The sequence below is a fragment of the Tachysurus fulvidraco genome, chromosome 9 (assembly GCF_022655615.1).
Source record: "Tachysurus fulvidraco isolate hzauxx_2018 chromosome 9, HZAU_PFXX_2.0, whole genome shotgun sequence".
NCBI classification, from domain to species: domain Eukaryota; kingdom Metazoa; phylum Chordata; class Actinopteri; order Siluriformes; family Bagridae; genus Tachysurus; species Tachysurus fulvidraco.
The window spans coordinates 24,456,628-24,478,386 of NC_062526.1; the positions used below are offsets into that span (position 1 = coordinate 24,456,628).

At 40.1% G+C, this 21,759-nt stretch overlaps 1 protein-coding gene and 1 long non-coding RNA gene across 3 annotated transcripts in view; one reads left to right on the forward strand and one right to left on the reverse strand.

The window, feature by feature from the left end:
- The window catches only part of bach2b (BTB and CNC homology 1, basic leucine zipper transcription factor 2b), a 103,255-nt gene that overhangs the window by 46,142 nt on the left and 35,354 nt on the right, over positions 1-21,759 (reverse strand). The gene's annotated exons all lie outside the window — the stretch shown is intronic.
- On the forward strand, positions 6,084-9,090 carry LOC125145532. The gene is made up of 2 exons (XR_007143931.1): positions 6,084-8,130; positions 8,488-9,090. It is a non-coding gene; the product is annotated as an uncharacterized LOC125145532 (long non-coding RNA).

Here is a 21,759-nt window from a genome sequence, read left to right on the forward strand (position 1 = left end):
CTTCCACATTTTATAGCGCCATGGAAGCTAGTAGTGTGGGAATGAATGAAATTTAAGTGTAATTACATACCACGGATATATCTACAGGATATTCAGCGGATTATAGTGCGATTGCGTAAGTTTTCACTCCCGTCACATGGAATGATCCGAAATTAGTTCTGGAGCAACCGGTTTCCATTAGAAGTCACATCATTATCTCAACCGAAGTGTCACGTGATGATGAATGTCGGCATACGATTACAACTGGTCCTGGTGAGAGTTTTAAATGAACAGCATCACAAAGTCCAGAACAAAGGAATTGGTCCCATAAAAGAAACCGAAACTTTCCGGGCATTCTACGAAGCGATGTGAAATCCGTTGTGAACATAAAATAAAACTAACACCAATACTAATACAAACACACCTATGAGTAGAGGAGGAGGTGGAAGAGATTAGTCGACGAATAAAAGGCCAAGGATAGGTCTGAAAGAGCTGAAAGGGATCCACAACTCGCGTAGATGAGTTAAGGCAGTTTGAACTCGGACTTTCCACAAAGCTCAGCTCAGTATTGAATGAAATGAAATGCCTAATGTTATGTCCTACTCCTGCTTGGAGGCTCATCACATGTCAGATTGCATCATCAGACCAGATGATCTCCTTCTTCTACTTTGGGCTTTTCCCATCATCAGTTTCCACCTAACTCTATCCTCAGCATCCTCTACTCCTCATCTCCTCTTTGTCCTTCCTGTTGACCTCTTACCTGGCAGCTCCATCTCCAACATCCTTCTACCAATATAACCATCTCCCTCCTCTGTACATGTCCAAACCATCTCAATCTAGTCTCTCTGTCCTTGTCCCCAAAACAGCCACCCTGAGCTGTCCCTCTGATGTCCTCGTTCCTAATCCTGTCCATCCTCGTCACTCCTTTAGAGAACCTCAACATCCTCATCTCTGCTACCTCCATCTCTGCCTCATGTCTTTTCCTCGCCGCTACAGTCTCTAACCCATACAGCAGAGCTGCTCTCACTACTGTCTTGTTCACCTTTCCTTTGAATCATAGACCAGATGATACCTTATTAAAATAGATTTCATGGTTTTGACCTTATAGTGCACAGTGATAGAAGGGAAATGGAAATGTTTCTTCCTCATTCATCTCAAGGAGTTCTTCCTCACCACCGTCACCTCTGCCTACATTTATATACTGACGTGACGGAGTTCCGTGAAGTTGCTGTGTGACAAAATCCATCGTTAAAAGCTCTATACAAATAAAACAGTTTGTTTTTTTCTACCAAAGCCTCATCTCTAAGTGACATCTTTTTCTCTTCCCTCTCATGTTCATGTGAGAATTTCCACAATCAAATCCAGGCGGATTAAATCCGACACGATCCAGACACCCGTCTCCATTTTTTCCTTCACGGTGTCATGATTTATGCTTCATACCAAATCAAATCCCAATCCTGATGTCTCAAAAGGCTGAATGTAGGCACTGTGATGAGTTCCTCAAATCGACAGTCATCCGTCACCTCCAGCATGACTCACGGCTGTCTGACCAGAAATCGGGCAAAAATTACAGCGGGGTTTAAATCTACTTAAAATTCAACACAAATAAACACCTCGATCACATCAAAGGTCACATAAAAGGTCACGTTCAAGAGACAGAATTTCTAACAGGCTTTTCTCCAGTCCCAACTTAAAATAATGCTGTGCTATAAATAAAAAAAAAAACCCTATTCTAATGGTGTGTGTGTGTGTGTGTGTGTGTGTGTGTGTGTGTGTGTGTCTAGGCCTGAGCAAAAATGATCAGCAATTAAAAGGTTAGAATCCAGGCCTGCGCAACCGAGAAACACTGTGGGTTTGGGGGTTTAGCATGTACACACACACACACACACACATATATACACACACATGAGAATTGTGTGAGTCATAACTGGAGGAGAAAGCTCTCTCTATCAGACACATACAGACACACACACACACACACACACACACATGCAGAATGGAATTATTTAGATAAGCATAACCTTAATGACTACCTCAGATATGTAGGAGGTCTCAGCCCACTGTCAGCTTTGTTATGGTGAGAATCCTGCTCACTGAGGGACGTTTGGGATGAAAGTGATGGAGATGGTGGCCTTATTTCTATATCTGGGTTATGCAAATGTGAGACCCAGTTCAAGTGCAGCTTGTAAAATTCTTTACTGAAGGTGACACGCACACACGCACTCACACGCACTCACACGCACACGCACGCACACACACACACACACACACACACACACACACACACACACACACACACACACACACACACACACACACACACACACACACAGTCCTCCTAGGTCTGATTAGATCATCCCAGATGAATGTCATACATGATATTAGTTACCACTGAATGAAGAGTTGACTCACAACAAGAACAAAGTCAATATCCAGTGGAGGCGTGTTAAAAAATAAAAATAAAATAAAATATAAATAAATAATATATATATATACATATATATGTATTATTATTCATTTTCTACCACTTTGATCCGAACTTCTCAGGTCACGGGGAGCCTGTGCCTATCTCAGGCGTCATCGGGCATCAAGGCAGGATACACACTGGAGTGCCAACCCATTGCAGAGCACACACACACTATCATTCACTCACACACTCACACACTACGGACAATTTTTCCGAGATGCCAATCAACCTACCATGCATGTCTTTGGACCGGGGGAGGTAACCGGAGTACCCGATGGAAACCCCAGAGGCACGGGGAGGACATGCAAACTCCACACACACAAGGAGGAGGCGGGAATCGAACCCCCAACCCTGGAGGTGTGAGGCGAACGTGCTAACCACTAAGTCATCGTGCCCCCCTATGTATTATCATATACATAATAATTTATATAATGTAGTTAAATAATAGTTTCTTTTATACTTAATAAAATAAACTTTATTCATAAAGTTGTTTTCCGAACACTTTTTAACCCATTCAAAAACTATGCATGATTTCTAGATGTTAAAAAAAAGGAAATATTTATTTTAAAATAGGCTCGTGTATATGTTAATGGCCCACGTTATTATATTATCATAATCAATTAACGTCAAACGAAACCCCCCGAATGTTAAATACCTTTGTCATCTCTGCGGGCAATGGCGTAAGTTTGATTTTGACATTGGTGGGGACATAATTTATTTGACATCGGTGGGGACAACATTCCCTGTATTTTGTGCATAAAACTGTTGTTATAAGAATACTTCCTTCCTCACATACAGGTAACCTGCATAATCACGTTGCATATTGCTTCATACAACGGAATATAGCTGCAGCCGACCTCAACACATTAGCGAGAAAGACAAAGCCAATCAAACAGCGATGTGGGTTACAGAGGCAGGACTCAAAAAAGGCAAAGGCCAATCCTTTTAGAGAGGTGAGATACAGAGGCAGGATTCATTGCAGGGGGTAAATCTGTTAACCGTTTGTGTTCCACTAGTTGCGCTATTGTAAAATATTTTTCAACTTATTTAATGATTCCTGGATAAATGTTAAATGAAATAAGTAAAATAAAGCACAAGACACAGACGGACATCAGTGGTTATGTATAGATGTATATATAGGCTTGGTCGAATTATTGCTAGGGACAATTAAGTGTTCCCTGGATATTGGTAGGGACATGTCCCTACCGTCCCTACCCAAATCGACGCCCTTGTCTGCGGGTGTGCAAACTTTTGTCCTTGTGTTCAGATTTAAAGATAGCAGCACTATAAAAAGACCCTTTATTCTTTAATCAACTCTGTTTAATTCCTCTTACGTTACAGCAGTTTGATGATTTATAATCTGTATTTAGGTACATTTTAATGTAGCAGAACATCCTGTTCCTGTTACATTCCATGCTATAGTGGCTATAAACAGCAGTTTTCTCACTAGCTTCTCGTTTTGTGAAGTGAAGAAGACAAAAATATACAGTTTTTCATCTCATTGTAAAAGAAACTGCAAAGACCTTTGTAAAGCTGAAAGCTTCTAATTTACAGCTTTGTCTCTGAGGTTACAAACTGTGTATTCTGCTGGGAAGGTCATATTTACGAGTTGGGAGATCGTATTTACGACCTCAGGTGCGTTTGATTGGATCACAGACAGAGATGAACCCTCATTTAATTAAATGCAAAAAAAAAAAAAAAAGAATACTTAAAATTGAAGAACAAAGTGTGGTTTAATTTATTTATTTATAATAAAAAAATTAAGCAATTTCCAAAACCGTTGTAAAAGTTATCGTTATTCATTCATTCATTCATTCTCTACCGCTTATCCAAACTCTCGGGTCACGGGGAGCCTGTGCCTATCTCAGGCGTCATCGGGCATCAAGGCAGGATACACCCTGGATGGAGTGCCAACCCATCACAGGGCACACACACACACACACTCTCATTCACTCACTCACACACTCACACACTACGGACAATTTTCCAGAGATGCCAATCAACCTACCATGCATGTCTTTGGACCGGGGGAGGAAACCGGAGTACCCGGAGGAAACCCCCGAGGCACGGGGAGAACATGCAAACTCCACACACACAAGGCGGAGGCGGGAATCGAACCCCCAACCCTGGAGGTGTGAGGCTAACGTGTTATATCGTAATTGTACAGTGCTGGTAATTAGCTTGTTTGATTGTAAATAAAATAAAAAATGTAAAAAAAACCCAGTGTTGTGTATATATTTTATATTTCTCAATCTCTTTGTCTCTTCGTCCACCATGTTTTCTTAATGACTCCCCGAGTCAAATAAAATCCAGAGTTTCCCACTAGTAATTACGACTTTTTAATCTTTCCAAAATGCCTTGAACACAACAAACGCGCTGGCACCGGAGACTCCTTCCTAACTAACTAAATTCCATGTCTGATTAATTTAACAAAATAATATCATCAGCCATCATTAACCCGAAGTCAAATGTACGACTGACCGTATTTCACTAGGAGGGAGTCGTTACACTGAGACATTTACACGCGTCTGAAATGACTCAGGTTCTCTCTGTGTTGAAAAAATCGATGCGTATCACGGCAGCATATAGAATATATCTTGATTAAATGACTGACTAAAGGTAGAGGAGCTGAATCGCATTACAGCTGATGCTTTCCAGGAACACGGCGAGAGAGAGAGAGAGAGAGAGAGAGAGAGAGAGAGAGAGAGAAGTGACACACGATGTGCAGAGAAATCCGAGTCTCGCTATAAAAAGCCATCTTTCCACTTCGCTGCTAATTTAAAAGTGCCGCAATTCACCGATTGCTCCTGCTGAGATTATTTGAGAGCTCTTGCTGTTACTTTTGCACACAATCGTCTAAATACACGTATTAAAAAAAACTTTTTAGAGAGATCACAGCTGAAGAGAACATAATATGAAAACAAAGGCTCTTCCATAAACGTACATTTACTAGTAGCCTCGTTAACACAGCGTGATTGAATTCTGGATCCTGATTGGTCAGTTCGGCTTCAAATCACAGGTTTATATGAATGCGCATTATTGTTTCCATAGTAACTTGTACAGTGGACGCTCCACATAAACAGATTAAAATGAAGCGTGACATCTCCAACACCCATGCACCCCCCTTTAAACAAAAGTATTTGTTTAATTTCCATTTATTTGTGTGTGTGTGTGTGTGTGTGTGTGTGTGTGTGTGTGTGTGTGTGTGTGTGTGTGTGTGTGTGAGTGAGTGAGTGAGAGAGAGAGAGAGAGAGAGAGAGAGAGAGAGAGAGAGAGAGAGAGAGAGAGAGAGAGAGAGAGAGATTATGACTGGTGGTGTTTATTGTAAGTGTTTGTTGCCTTTTTAGGCCCCTTTATCATTTATAATGTTGCTCCCATTTAAAACAGTTCGGCTCAAGCCCAGACATCTTTAGTGTCATGATTGAGGACAATGTCCCGTCCAGAGACAAGCTGTTTCGTGTTGAGGTTTTGTTCAAACCGACCATTGAAAATACCCTCTCTAATGAATATGTTTTTTTTTTCATTGGTTCTTGCGTTAAATCTTACCCAGATAGTGCTATTTTTCTGATTGCCTCTTTTTTTGATTGGCTGATAAGTGTCAGGCTCGACTAAGACCTGAGACGCGCTTGATTCCTGCCCGGTTCCATAGAGACAGCGGTGCGGACAGATACATTTTGGGCGCTGCGGCATATTAAATATATGATAAATTGTCAAAAAGTTTTTCTGTGTGAGAAATATGATATGTGGCGGGAGAGCTTGAGAAAAGACTCAAATGTATGACACTTGACAGCCCCGCTCATAGCTACAACGTAACATAACTACAACGTAACATAACTACAACGTAACATAACTGCAATGTAACATAACTACAACGTAACTTGTAGCTACAACATAACATATGGCTACAACATAAGTGATCTAAACTAACTTAACCTGTGGACATTAATTCTGTCCTTTAAAAAGAAAAAACATTGTTCATTATTAGCAAATAAACCTATATAAATTATAAATAAATTATAAACAAATAAACCAAAACCACACGGTCTTCACACAATTCAGGGATAAATTTACAAATCTCTAAATACATCAAAAACGACTTTTCACTGAGATATGCCTCTAAAGCAGTGAAGTGAGTTGAGACTCAGATCCCATTTAGTTATTCTGAGACCTTTGAACTGAATCATAACATTTTACACTTGGTGACTCACTATTTCAGAAAAACAACATGCTATTAGTTTATTAAATTAGCCACCCAGAGAACGAGAGAGCAGAGACAGCCAAGCAAAGCGCTAGTTACTGATAGCATGAAGAACAGTGTTTTCACTTTGAAATTCAGGGCATTACTTCAACTCATTTCAGAGCTGAAAGAAACCACTTCCTGAAAAGCCTGCCATTATTTATCGCACAGTAAAGAAGCTGCAAGCTAGACAGCTAAGCTTCAGTGCTAGTCAGGAATGTGCAAAAACAAACAAAAAAAAAAACAGCATAAGCAAAGCAAACTTAATATTTCAATTACAATATAAAACTACAAATGCAAGTGGATTTAACAGTGATTTTAGGTCATATATCCTGCTAGCTAGAATCTAGTTAATTAGCTAACATCAAGTTTACTAGCTAACATCCAGTTCAATAGCTAACATCCTGCTTAATAGCTAACCTCCAGTTTACTAGCTAATATCCAAATTACTGGCTTACATCCAGCTTAATATCTAACATCCAGTTTACTAGCTAATGTCTAGTTTACTAGCTAACATCCAGCTTAATATCTAACATACAGTTTATGTGCTAACATTCAGTTTACTAGCTAACATCCAGCTTAATATCTAACATACAGTTTATCTGCTAACATTCAGTTTACTAGCTAACATCCAGCTTAATATCTAACATACAGTTTATCTGCTAACATTCAGTTTACTAGCTAACATCCAGCTTAATATCTAACATACAGTTTATCTGCTAACATTCATCTTACTGGCATACACCCAGTTAACTAGCTAGTGGTGTGATGGCTTAATATTATTAGCATAATTAGCATTGCCTAACACTTATACCTCAGTAATAAAGCAAGAAAATCAGACACACTTTCTCTCTCTCTCTCTCTCTCTCTCTCTCTCTCTCTCTCTCTCTCTCTCTCTCTCTCTCTCTCTCTCTGTGTGTGTGTGTGTGTGTGTGTGTGTGTGTGTGTGTGTGTGTGTGTGTGTGTGTGTGTGTGTGTGTGGCCAGTGCTAAAATGACTGTGCATGAACACCTGCACATGGTGTGTGTGAATTGCTTTATTTCGGACTTCCCCTGCACTGCCTGTGAAAACTCATTGTTTGATAGTTTATCTTATTAAGACAATGTGTGTGTGTGTGTGTGTGTGTGTGTGTGTGTGTGTGTAGCTGCTGAGTACAAAAAGAAGAAGAAGAAGAAGAAGAAGAAGAAGGAGAAGAAGAAGAGAAAAAAAAGAAAACCCACAGTGAAGACAACATGGCAGGATGCCTCTCATTTAGCGAACACATTCCGCTGCTATTTGCAGACGGGTGAAGCAGCAACGCGGTGGTTTGAGACGCTACATCTGGCCGTCTCCGTCTCCACCCGCCTCTCTTCCCTACATGAGTCCACACGCAATCCTGCATCGCTTAGCACTTCTACGAGTCTTTCTGTACCTCCACGGTGGCCTCTGACTCTCACACTGTACCCAGGTTTGTTCAGCAGCACAACATAATTATTGCTAATAAATGGGAGTGACTACATCATCGTGTCAACTTATGTAATGCTTTTTATTCATTTATACGCGTATAAACCGCAAAACTCTGACACTGGAGACTCATTCTCTGAATTAGCCGTTACTATAGAAACGATAACGCTGATAAAAACCTGGGATTTAAGCTACTGTCTGAGCTGCTGTTTTAGAAAGTTCTACAGCGCTGCGGTGTAACACGGTATTAAAAATAGTGCTGCTATGAAATCAGTAGTGTAGAGAACATGAGGATTTAATCAGCAGTCTAAACATTTGCTTGTGTGTGTGTGTGTGTGTGTGTGTGTGTGTGTGTGTCCAGCACCAGCAGCCAGCACTGGATTGAGGGCGTCCGCCCGAGGTCAGGCTCCCGCAGGCCACAAATTATTCCCTGTATCTAAAGCCAGACGGACTGACCGAGTCTCCGTCCACACGTGCGCACGCGTTTGTTTGTAGAGGAAGCTGCTTGCTGCATAAGCTCCTGCTTTTAGCCGTTTAAATCCTTCCAATGAATCGGACAAAAAAACACACAGAAATAGGCAGATATTAGGTGAGGTGGTAAAAAAAAAGCATGATGTAAAAAGCATACCAGAGGTTTTTGTCTAATCTCTCATTATTTACAGCTCTGGAATATCTGGGTGGAGCTGAAGGTCCTGCGTTATATGTTTTTTTTCCGTTCATGTTCAGGTTAAAGGCAAATTTAGATCAGTAGCATCATATTATCTGAAATAAATCTGCTCCAGGGGTGTGATTAGTGAGGATGAGATGGAGACATGGCCACGCAGAGTGAATGTGGAACTGAGGAAGTGGGAAAAACACGACAGCAAGAAATGATTTTAAACACACACACACACACACACACACACACACACACACACACACACACACACACACACACACACACACACACACACACACACACACACACAAACAAATGGAAAAGTTTTCTCCCCTAAGCAATCACAGCTCTTGGTGAGTAAGAGGTATGAATAATTACACTTTTCCAAAGAGGGTGTACTTTGAATCTCGCCTTGTTTTATGGGTTCCCTGATGAAGCCTGTTATATGGAACCTTTTTTTTTTTCATTATTAAAAGTCTCCAATGGAAATGCCAACAATTCAGATCATTATTGCTAAGAAATAAAGATTATACTACACTCATCCACTCTTCCATCTTGCACACTTTCAGAAAAGGATCCGAGAAGAAGTCACTTCTATAAACTTACATAAAAAAGCTTCGCCTTCAGGAATTCTTAAGAGCACTATCAACCTATGACCCTATGAGTAAAAATGTTTTGGTGTGGATCCTGATGAACAGATGGAAGCGGTCTAGAAGTAGAACCTATTTAAAATGACATAACCCTGAAATAGCCAAAGAAAACTTCCCTCAAGTGCAAATCAATCATACATATCCTTAGCCAGTCGTTTTGGGAAAGCCTTGAAGGTTCTATGTACTGTATGTTTGAAGCCTGTGACAAAGAGTTTCCTTTTCAGAAAAGGTTCCTGAGGAATCCAGAGCTAACGCTACATATGGTGCTTATTTTGTTCAGATCCTGTGCAGAACCCTGTAACAGACATGTTCCTCTGGAGGAATCATTAAAGGTTTCTATACAGGACGCTAGAAAGCTAGAACCGTTAAACATCCATGAAGACCTTTAAAACCCTTTAGACCGTCAAGAGACAGAGAACCCTAAACGATCCAGGGATCCTTGGACGAACCTGTTTTGTGAAAATTAAAGATCCTTAAAGAATCGTTTTTCCCCAAACGACACCATGAATACAACCGAATCGAATCAAATTGAATCGAATCAAACTAAATCTAATAAAACCCCTTCATTATTCTTATTCTTCATTTTTATGAAAATCCTTTCACATCTGTTTGCTTTTAAAAAAAAAAAAAAAAAAAAAAAGCTCTTCAAAATTGTGGTGCTTTAATTCAACATATTTTCCCAACAGGAATGAATCATCAGCGAATATCACTACCATTACTGAAGTCTTTAATGAGCTGAATTTACACCGGTTTAATGTCTGACTCTTTATCCTGACGTGGCTGACGTGGCTTTCTCATAATCTGCTGCCTGGTTATTAAACAGGGATGTGAATTCCCACACAAGGAATCATCAGGACCTGGAGCAATAATTAAGTGCTAGCTAAAACGAGCGCCGAAGTCGGAAGACAAGCCGCTACCTTTCCTTTTACTTTTTCTTGGATGTGTAATCAGAACAGCTCTGCGATGCATCAGATTGTGCGGCTCATAAAGATATTAGCTGCTAGTGATTAAGGGAATAAAAATGTGCACGCACCAAACAACCAAACGGCAGGATTTATGGATGAGAACCGAGTGCGATGACTCGTACGCCTGTAGGACAGCCTGGAAATCTGAGTCAAACAGGAAGAGGAGAGCAGAGTTCATATTCTTTAGATAGCACCCTGCTTAATTAATGTCTTCCTCAAACCACGACTGAGATGCTGAAGTACGACGTGCACAGTCGCAGCATCCAGAATGCATTACGTTATGACGGTCAGACAAACAGTCGTTCCTTCTCTAGCCTTTACTGGAGATAATAAAGTCTGTCCTGAAACTCGCTGTAACGTCCTTTCAAAAACGTTCCTCACAGATGATACGGTGTGGTAGCTCAGTTGTTAAGGTATTGGGCTACTGGTCGGAAGGTTATGGGTTCGAACCCCACGTCCGCCAAGCTGCCACTGCTGGGCCCCTGAGCAAGGCCCTTAACCCTCAGTTGTAAGTCACTCTGGATAAGGGTGTCTGCTAAATGCCGTAAATGTAAATAAGCGACTGTTGAAGAATTCAACATCGCTGAACCTCCACAATGAACTCTGAAGTACTTGTGAAGCATCTATAAAAATTCGGTTCAATTTTATTCGTAAAAGCAGCTTTACGGACAAATAATAATAATAAAGTTTTATATAAAATCTATGTTTAGCCCTAACGAGCAAACCTGAGGTGGTAGTGGCAAGGAAAAAGATAATATGAGGAAGAAACCTCAAGAGGAACCAGACTCGTTAAAGGGGCGGGGCTAATGGCCGCAAACGATTTCTGTGAATCGAAATTCTCTGGGAATTTGATTCGTTGACTCAATGCCATAAAAGTGGCTTAGAGGGTGAAGGCCAACTCACTCTGCTCTTCCACTTCCTGTCTGACACCATGATCACGATCTACCGTATATCTAACTTAAATTATTATCTAATGGTTATCGCTATTAGCGTGTAATCGAGAAAAATCAGAGTAAAAGAAGTACAACTGGCGAAAGCATATGTGTCTACATGTCTAGGTGTCCCTGAAAGGAATGCTGAGAACTGGCACGACGACCGAAGTCTTACTCATCCTCCAACGGGCTATGACAGGTGTTTTTGTAAGGCCCTTATTAAAAGAGACGCTCTCTAACCTCTCCACCTGTCTGAAGTGTTTGAATGGTGAGTCATGCCACACTTTCCCCAGAATGAGTCTCAGGGAATCTGAGGTCACCTGAGGAGAGCGAGCGCTGATGAATAACTGTGTCTCACAGACACCTGCATGCACGTAGACACTCGTGCTGCACAGAGCAGATGTGCTTTAGATTCCTGAATAGAAATTGCTACAACTTTCAGACGGCTTTAATAACACACACACTCTCTCTCTCTCACACACACACACACACAAACACACACACACATACACATTCACACACACATACACATATACACACATTTACACACACACTCACATATACAAACACACTTACACACACACTCACACACATACTCACACACACACACATACTCACACACACACACACACACACACACACACACACACACACACACACACACACACACACACACACACACACACACACACACACACAATACAAAAGATAACTGTTGGTTGTGTAAACCCAGCAGCGCTACTGTTTGGTTAAAGGTGCAATGTGTACGTTTTAAACCTCTTTCTAGTCCTGAGGTTCAGGTGACATTTTTATAGACAAGACATTAGTAAAAGTGTTCAGTATTCATTCATTCATTTTATAGATATTACTTTTTTAAATTACATTACATTTTAATTAATCAAATAAAAATTCAATAATATATTATATAAATATAAAAATGTGGAAGACATTTTAAAGCTATTCATTTGACTTTTTTACTTTGTAAAAACTAAACAATTTAAAAAGAAAAATTCAAAAACATTTGGCCGCAAAGGATTTTTTATTTTAGCAGCAATAAAATATTTTAGATATTTATTTATTTGTTTGTTTCTTTGTTTTTATTTATTTATTAATTATTTTTTTTAATATAAAAATAATTTAAGTTAATTATATATCACAATCAGTATTTTCGGTGTGTTTTTCAGTTTAAAACACGGTACAAATTTTAAAGAAGAAGAAGAAGAAGAAGAAGAAGAAGAAGAAGAAGGATAAGAAAGATAAGCATAATAGTAAGAAAAATAAATTGAACTATTTGATTTTTTAAATCTGTTCTCTGCAGCAGTAAACTTTTAGATTGTAATGTACATGCTGTAACTTGATAAACTGATATAGTTTATCTAGGACAAGGGTTCAAGTGGAAGTATGTAGGTTGTAGGGATTAGGGTGTAGGGATTAGGGTGTAGGGAGCGGAAAGATTCCCTTAGGGTTAGAGATAGTGTGTATAGAGTGTGTGGAATGCAGGTACTTTGGTGTCCTTAGGACCACAGCTCTCGTTCAAAGCGTCTCGTAAACACAGCATGCGCACACACACACACACACACACACACACACACACACACACACACACACACACACACACACACACACACACACACACACACACTATCTAACTGTTGCAGGAATGAAAACACTCATAAAGCACAAGCATGTATGGAAAACACACACACACACACACACACACACACACACACACACACACACACACACACACACACACACACACACACAAAATCTAACTGTTGCAGGAATGAAAACACTCAAAGCACAAGCATGTATGGAAAACACACACACACAACACACACACACACACAACTTAGGGGATTGGCTAACATTTCATATAAACATACTTCATGGGGAAAAAATTCAAAATGCATCACAAAGCCATAAACTGAAATGAACACGTGCTCAGAAACAAGTTATTTCCAGAATTATTCAAAGATGTAGATGGAAAGCTACAGACATACAGATAAAGTCTCTCACCCACCCTCTCTCTCTCTCTGTCTATCTCTCTCTGCGTCTCACACACACAGAGACACACACACACACACAGCGACACACACACACATTTAGAGAGAGAGAGAATGCAGAATCAAAGACAGATCTGAAATGTTGGCCTTCTGCTCTGAGTCATCATTTTGCAGCGGATGTCAGAGATGAGTCAGAGAATGTTCCAGGACCGCAACGATGTACTCACGACTGTACCGCATGAATGATTCTCTCCAGCTACACTACTCGTATTCTAGCCGTGCACTGTATTCTGTGCTCGCAACGTAACAAAGCTGATCCATTTTCGGTTTCTACATCACTCTGACATCGTAAAGGTGCCACGCAAAGCCGAGAGCTTAAAACGAGCTTAATTATTTATTTATTTATTTATTTTTTAAAATAAAGTTTTTTTTCTCATGTCCTGGTAGAGAAATGAACCCGGGACTTGTAGTGGAAAAAATGGTGTCTGAGGTATGAGGGAGGTATGAGGCACGAAAGCGGGAGTGTTATAGGAGTGGGATGAGGACACGGGACGCAGGACTCCGGGACTCTCTCTCTCACGTCTGGTCAGGATTACTCTCTAGACAAAGATGCATCAGGGAGAGACAAGAGCAAGCCAAGCAGAGACAGAGACAGAGAGAGAGAGAGAATGATGAAGGTTTCCATCCACCTGCTTGTGATGCAAATTTGCATAGAATTTGAAACATATTATGCTTGGCTGACTTCCCATATCGATAAAGAAGGGGCTTTCACACATTGCCTACTCTCCGTGGCGACATCCAAAACAGCTTTATGGGTTTGTTGGGAGTCGATTCTGACCTTAATCACGCAACAGCCACCAATCAGGGAGGGATAAAAACATGCATCCACCGAGTCACAAAGTGTCTCTGATTGACAGAAGACAAAAACAAACCCTCTTTCGCTTTCAAAGAACAGGACCGATCTGACCATGATCATCATCATCATCATCATCATTATCATCATCATCATCTCCTAAACATCGCTGCAGGAGGAAAAGAGGTATAAATCTAAGCGTGTGTCAGCGAGCAGTTAGTGCTTGGCCTCTTAAATATTTGGAGCAGTAAACACAGACACAGCCTTGCGTTACATCCCTAATACAGATGTTTGGTTCAGAAATGATTCATTCATGAACAAATTTTTTAAACTGAATTAATGATTACTTTCCAAACAAACAAACAAACAAACAAACAAAAAAAACAAAAAAAAAGATCGTCCTATTTTATAAAACCAATACTCCTGTTTTATCCTGATCAAACTGCACATTTTGGGTGAACCAGAACACAATGAATCAACTCAAATGACTCAAATGAATCAAATGAATCAACAAAGCACGGCGATGGAGAACTCACCAAACTCACTTGTGCAAAGTAAACAATTATTTCAGAAACGACAACAACAGAAGTCTCACAATAACATCTGAAAGGTGCTTTGTGTTGGAAGTAAAGACGCGAGCCGTGAGCGGTGCTCGCTCGGGTGTTTTCTTAATGTCTGTTCTTATACCTCACGGGGATGACATTCCTGAAATAGTCCAAATTAAACATAAAGCAGTAATTTATCACCTGTCTGGACGCAGACACACGTGGGACGTTAGGGGTGAAGACAGAAAAGAGAGTTTCAGCCTGTCGTAAAAGAGCTACTAAGCTCCTGTGATGGACTTGGATTATTCAGGGACAGGAGAATTTACTGTATTCCTTCAGCTCATGTGAGACAGCAGCCGCCAGTCAGCTCGCTATACAGTTCATATACAATACATATACAGTACATATACTGTACATACACAGTACAGTACATACACAGTACATATACAGTACAGTACATACACAGTACATACACAGTACATATACAGTACAGTACATACACAGTACAGTACAGTACATACACAGTACAGTACATATACAGTACAGTACATACACAGTACATATACAGTACATACACAGTACAGTACATATACAGTACAGTACATACACAGTACATATACAGTACATACACAGTACATATACAGTACATATACAGTACATATACAGTACAGTACATATACAGTACATCACTGGTTTAAATCCACTCCTTATCCTCTAAAAAACAATCTTCTCTTCTTTCAGGGATGTGCTGCTGAGGAATTAGCTGTTCACACACACACACACACACACACTCACAGACACACCCAAAGTGGTTAAGGTGTTGGTCTACCAATCAGAAGGTTGTGTGTTCGAATCCCAGGTCCAATTAACCCTCAATTACTCAGTAATTGAAAAAGGGATAAAAATGTAAGTCGCTCTAGATAAGGTTGTCTGCCTAATGCTGTCTATCTAATATACACACAGACACACACACACACACACACACACCAGAGCGACATGGCTCCACATCAACACTTTCACTAAAACAGCTGACTGTGGTAAATGTGACACTGTTTATTTTACGATTCAGTAACACGGCACACAAAGCCATCCGTCACCCTCCAGAAAATCCCGTCATTATACATTAATGATCATGGATGTGCACGTGGCCCAGGGATCTCCGCCTCGCTGAGCTCCGGGCCGCCGCTTGTGGCAGTATTTCTGCGAGGGTGGGATTTCAAGGGGGAAAAAAAACACCACACAATGTAGGAATAAAAACGTACTGAATTATTTCAGATCCACACCTGTCCTTTCAATCCAGCTGAAATTACACTCAGGATAGAGATCATTCTGAACGATCCAGGCTTATACGACACCAAGGCTTTACGATCCGATCGAGCCGTCGATCCGTGTCACTCGGTCACACGTACTGATAAATGTACTGATTATTACATCACTTCATTTTCAAGGCAAAGAAAGAAAGAAAAAACCTTGAGATGAAGCAATTTATTTCAGTATCAGTGACATAAAGTGTGATCATAAATCATTCCACTTCTAGAACTGTGTACTATAAAGTTCCCATATAGAAACAAACAGATTATACAATCAGCTAGAAACTCTCCATATGTAAATGTGCATTTCTCAGAAGAAGACAAAAAAAAAAATGAAATCGTCATTTTCAAAGAATTAATTTCTTTTTTTTTTTGCATCCCATTGTAACGTGGGTTCGTTATCAATCACGCACGCAACAAGTGACTCAAATATGTCTGAGGCACCGGGGCACAGCGCTACAGTACGGAAACTCTGCACCCGCCCTCGGTAACATTTAATACACAAAGAAATAAAAGGAGGAGAATTCAAAGAAGAAGAAGAAGTGTGGGCTGCGGCTCAGCCTCGGTGTTTCCATGAGCCTGAAGATTTAAAAAAAAAAAACAGATTCAATTGCACGCGAAAAGGAAAAGATGAATCTGCACCCTGTGGAATCAGCACTTGCCCCAATTCAGGGCAGTTATTTTACAGTACAAGAGGTTTGTTCAGCAGAATTGTTTTTGCCATAAATAAATAAATAAATAAATAAATAAATAAATAAATAAAGAATTGAATATTTTATTTAATAGTTAGATTTTTTTTTAATTGAATAAAGAATTTAATAAAGAATTAAAAATGATGGGATGAAACACGAGGACTGGTTTCATACGTTCACATTATATTATTATTCTCATTAAGTATTATATTTATTCCTCTTACACCGTGTACTCGTGTAAAGTATTAAAAAATTACTAATAATTTGTCATTAAAAAAAAAAGCATAATTTTTTTTATCCTTTTATAGTTACATTTAATGTTGCAGCTCCTTTGATTGATGTTAAACGGTCATTTCATCGCCAGCTGAATTTTTTCTTACATTTCTTAGTAGTTTATAAGCAAACTAAACAAAATAACAAAACAAACAAACAAACAAACAAACAAACATAAATCCCAGACGAAACAGCTTGCTTATACAGTAAACAGTGAACTACAAAGAACATTTTTTTCCGTCCTGAACATGTCGGAAAATTTCATCTTACAAAGCGCCGAAACTGACGACTCCTTCCACAGACCATAATAATCAATCTTCCAGACAATTCACCATATCAACAATCATATGTATCCGATCAACTGTCAGCGCCGTTCTTACAATAAATAAATAAATAAATAAATAAATAAAAACCAAAGCCTTCTGGCCAATCAGAACAGAGAATTCTACAGCGACGTTGGGGGAAAAATATCTAAAATGTTTCTATGACAAATAAAACTTAATAAGACAATTTATTTCTAAAAAAAAAAAAAAAAGGAAATTCAAAGTAAAAACATATCCAGGTATTGATGCATTTGTTTATAACAATTTAGTAATAATTGAACAAATAATATTAAAATTTTTAAAAATATTTGTTTACATTTACATGTAAATCATTTGGCAGATGCCCTTGTCCAGAGTGGCTTACATGATCTCTCTCTTTTTTTTTTATACAGCTGAGCAATTGAGGCTTAAGTGCCTTACTCTGGGGCCCAACAGTGGCAGCTTGGTGGATCTGGGCTCGAACTCACAACCTTCCGATCGTTAGCCCATAACCACTAGGCTACCACATGCCCCATTTAAAATAATTATTATTTAAAATAATGATTCAATTTATACACCTTTTTTGTTTCCTTTATTTATTTATTTTTAACCAGTACATCAGTGCTCTGAGAAATGGACTTATGGGACGTTTTCATTCAGTCTAAACAAACGTCTGATGTTGTGTCTGTGAGTCTGATCTAAAATGAGTCAGGACTCTGTCGTTCCTTCAGTGTGTTTTAGACGTGCGTTTTATCCTCTGTTTTTACACTGGATTTTAGTGTCGAAGGTAAATCCGAACAAACACTCGGAGCATCTCGGCGAGCAGAAACGGGTTTGATTTCAACGTTCACTCTGAACATACAAACATCTGCGTGAAAAAAACAACCCTTTTCTATGAATATTTTGCTCCTAGTTTTCTAGAGAAAAACAGAAATACTTATAAAACACTACAGATTTCAAAACGAAAGCTCCGAGTGTTGTGTCTCGAGACATGACAGAGACGTTCGATACTGAACATTTACACAACAAAAACGGGAGGAAGTTCTTTCATTAGGCTTCTGTTGTTGTTTTTTTTTTGTTTTTTAGGTTCCGAATATAAATTAGGGTTATATAGAGTGTAGATATCAATTCAGGACTGAGATGAATATCGATAACCGCAGTAGACAACAAATGTTATAAATTGAAGGAGGGGGAAAAAAAAAAACAACACACAAAAACTTCATTATCTAAAGTTTCTAAAGAGCGTTGGACTCGGCAGCAGGGCTGACAGCGTGCTTTTCTAACTGCCTCATACTTTACCCACACAACCGCTTCTCGAACACAAACACAACAAACACGTCCTGACAACAACGAACACACACACACACACACACACACACGCACGCATACTGTACACACACACACGTTGGGAAATGTGCGGCGTTACTCAATCCCACGCTAGGCCTTTACTTTTTTTTTTCCTCCGCGTTCAGAAAGAAAAGTAAAAAAAAACTCCTGAGTCAAATCCACAATGGTTTACGAGACAAAAGCGGGTGTGTCGTTTACGAGCTGGGAAACGTGCACTTACCCCGGGAGTCTCAGACGCTGTACATCGCCAGGAACAGATTTGTAGAATTTAATAGTAAATAATAAACAGCGCTGAAGTTACAGTGATGGAAATAAAAATTTCATTTCATTTTTACAAAATTTCTTTCACCCGACGATTTCCTTCACGTGTCTGAACGTTTCCATGAATCGAGATACGGTACTTAAATGTCTCTCTATATAACAACAACATTATATTTAAGAATGGATAAGAAGCTAAATAAATAATTAATTAATGAAATAAATCAACATTTTTCAGATATTTTTACCAAACTGTTTTTTTTTCCCTTTGCAGAGAGTTCGAGTTTGTACAGCTTTACAACATCAACATCGATGTGTGATAAAAGAGTAAAATAATCAGTGATGTAACGATGTGTTTGTTGTCTAAGTGTTGTAGTCCTCGTGCCAGAGAAACAACACAACAACCCAAACCCGCGTCCGTCACATGCCGCTTTGGTAGTGTAATTATTTCCGTCATGGGAAACATAAGCATTATTAGCATTCATTCATTTTCTACCGCTTATGCAAACTTCTCGGGTCACGAGGAGCCTGTGCCTATCTCAGGCGTCATCGGGCATCGAGGCAGGATACACCCTGGACGGAGTGCCAACCCATCACAGGGCACACACACACTCTCATTCACTCACACACTCACACACTACGGACAATTTTCCAGAGATGCCAATCAACCTACCATGCATGTCTTTGGACCGGGGGAGGAAACCGGAGTACCCAGAGGAAACCCCCGAGGCACGGGGAGAACATGCAAACTCCACACACACAAGGCGGAGGCGGGAATCGAACCCCCAACCCTGGAGGTGTGAGGCGAACGTGCTAACCACTAATTCGTCATGCCCCCCATTATTAGCATCTGTGTGGAATTAGCTTCACGTATCCTCTGATGTGATGGATACAGACACACATTCAGCACTAGTATTAAATTATCGGCTTAAAAAACGATACACAAATTGAGAAAACGTAGAAAAAAGCATGTCGGACTGACAGTAGCGTGAGGCTAGCGGTGAACAACTCTGTTCATTCACTGTTTATTGGCTGTAGGCTGCTCACCCAATCAGATCTTAGAAACTTTGATGGGCAAGACACAAATTTGCGCACTTCTGGCGGCGGCCCGGTTCCCATGTCAGGACCCGACCATAGAAAACACCACCTTGTGAGAACACAAACCTCTGAGCTTCTATTCCTGGAGTGTGTGTTGTTCTGTCCTCCGTCTTTAGTCTAAGTAGTGACATCACTCCTGCTCCAGGCACACGTTTATTTCCCTCCATCTGTCCGTCAGTGCAATATCACACGCTCCGGTTTCATGTAACCGAAGTTGCACTACGAGCGAAATCGCTCCTGTTTTGTCTGACGCGCCACACGATCCGCGCTGCTAAATATACCTTGCCCGAGCGTGTGGGACGTCTGAAAAGCGACGGGATGAATGATTTCATCTGAGCTGAATGAGAGAGGCTGAAAACGAGCTCGAAACGATACGTGAGAAACGACCGGCGGTGCGGACGTCACGGGAAAGCCGAGGAGAAAAGAAGAGGAAGAAATGTTTACGGCTTACGTTTCTGTTTTCCTCTAAAATCCTAGACGTGATATATTCATAGAAAAGTTACAAAAAAAAAAAAACTCACAAAAATAAAAATACAAATATTTTCCCACACAAAATGTTTGCAAATTCACTCAAAGTAAATGTTAAAGGAAATACTGCATTTTTTTTTAATTGAATAGTTTCACACATAAAACAAGGACATGTTCATTTATTTGATCGACGCTGTTACGTGAACACGTTCACCTCTATGGAATATTTGGAATATTCCACAACAGGAAGTTGCATCATATAGATTTCCTGGAGATCATGTGAAAAAAAAATTGAAATCTGTCATTATTAACTGTCTTTTTTTGTACAATGTTGTGTGTTACATAAGCAACAAGTCCTCATAAATCCTCATAGCATTAGCATGGATGCTAATCAAGCGCATGTTGTGTTTTTGCTAACTCTATGCTTTTGATACTCGTTTGAACGGATGATTGTGTTTTTTTCTTTTAGAGTCAATGCTAAAAATTTAAGGTTTTATTATTTTTTTTAGCAGTTACTTTTTTAAAGCTCAATGAAACCTCGACCATGTATTTGCTCCAAAACGTCGGATCAGGAGTGTTACATTTTCGCTAACGATTGAACTGCCTCGAGGCCTGTTGGGATTATCGTATCCGCTCGTACCTGTCAGGCGTGATCCAGACATGATGGTGTGTGTGTGTGTGTGTGTGTGTGTGTGTGTGTGTGTGTGTGTGTGTGTGTGTGTGTGTGTGTGTGCGTGTCCTATCTCACTGCTTTCGTTTTTCTGGGCACAGACTCAAGACTGAACCACGTCAGCCGAATATTTGGGGTTTTGTGGGGGGGGGGGGTGTCACAGAGCAGTTCAACTGAAAATGGTGGTGGATTTTCGTAACTCTGTGAACACCTTGTGTGTGTTTGTGTATGTGTGTGACTTGCCACCTAATTGGCCTACTGTGTACATGTGTGTGTGTGTGTGTGTGTGTGTGTGTGTGTGTGTGCGTGTGCGCGCGTGTGTGTGTGAGTGCAGTTGCAGTGGAATCAAATGCCAAACAGGAACTGAGTGTTTAACGTCTCCTGTGCAGCGGACTTCCTGAAGCAGGAGGCCTCAGCCTCTGTGTGTGTGTGTGTGCGTGTGTGCGTACACATGCACACACATGCTGAGGTGTGTAAGTGTGTGTGTTTGTGTGTGCAAAAATGCTGCCTCATACTTTACCTCTCCACAAACCTCTCTCTGACCTTTTTTCTCACAAACCGAAAAACACGTCCTGACAGATACACAACGTGACCCGCAGGTGGAAA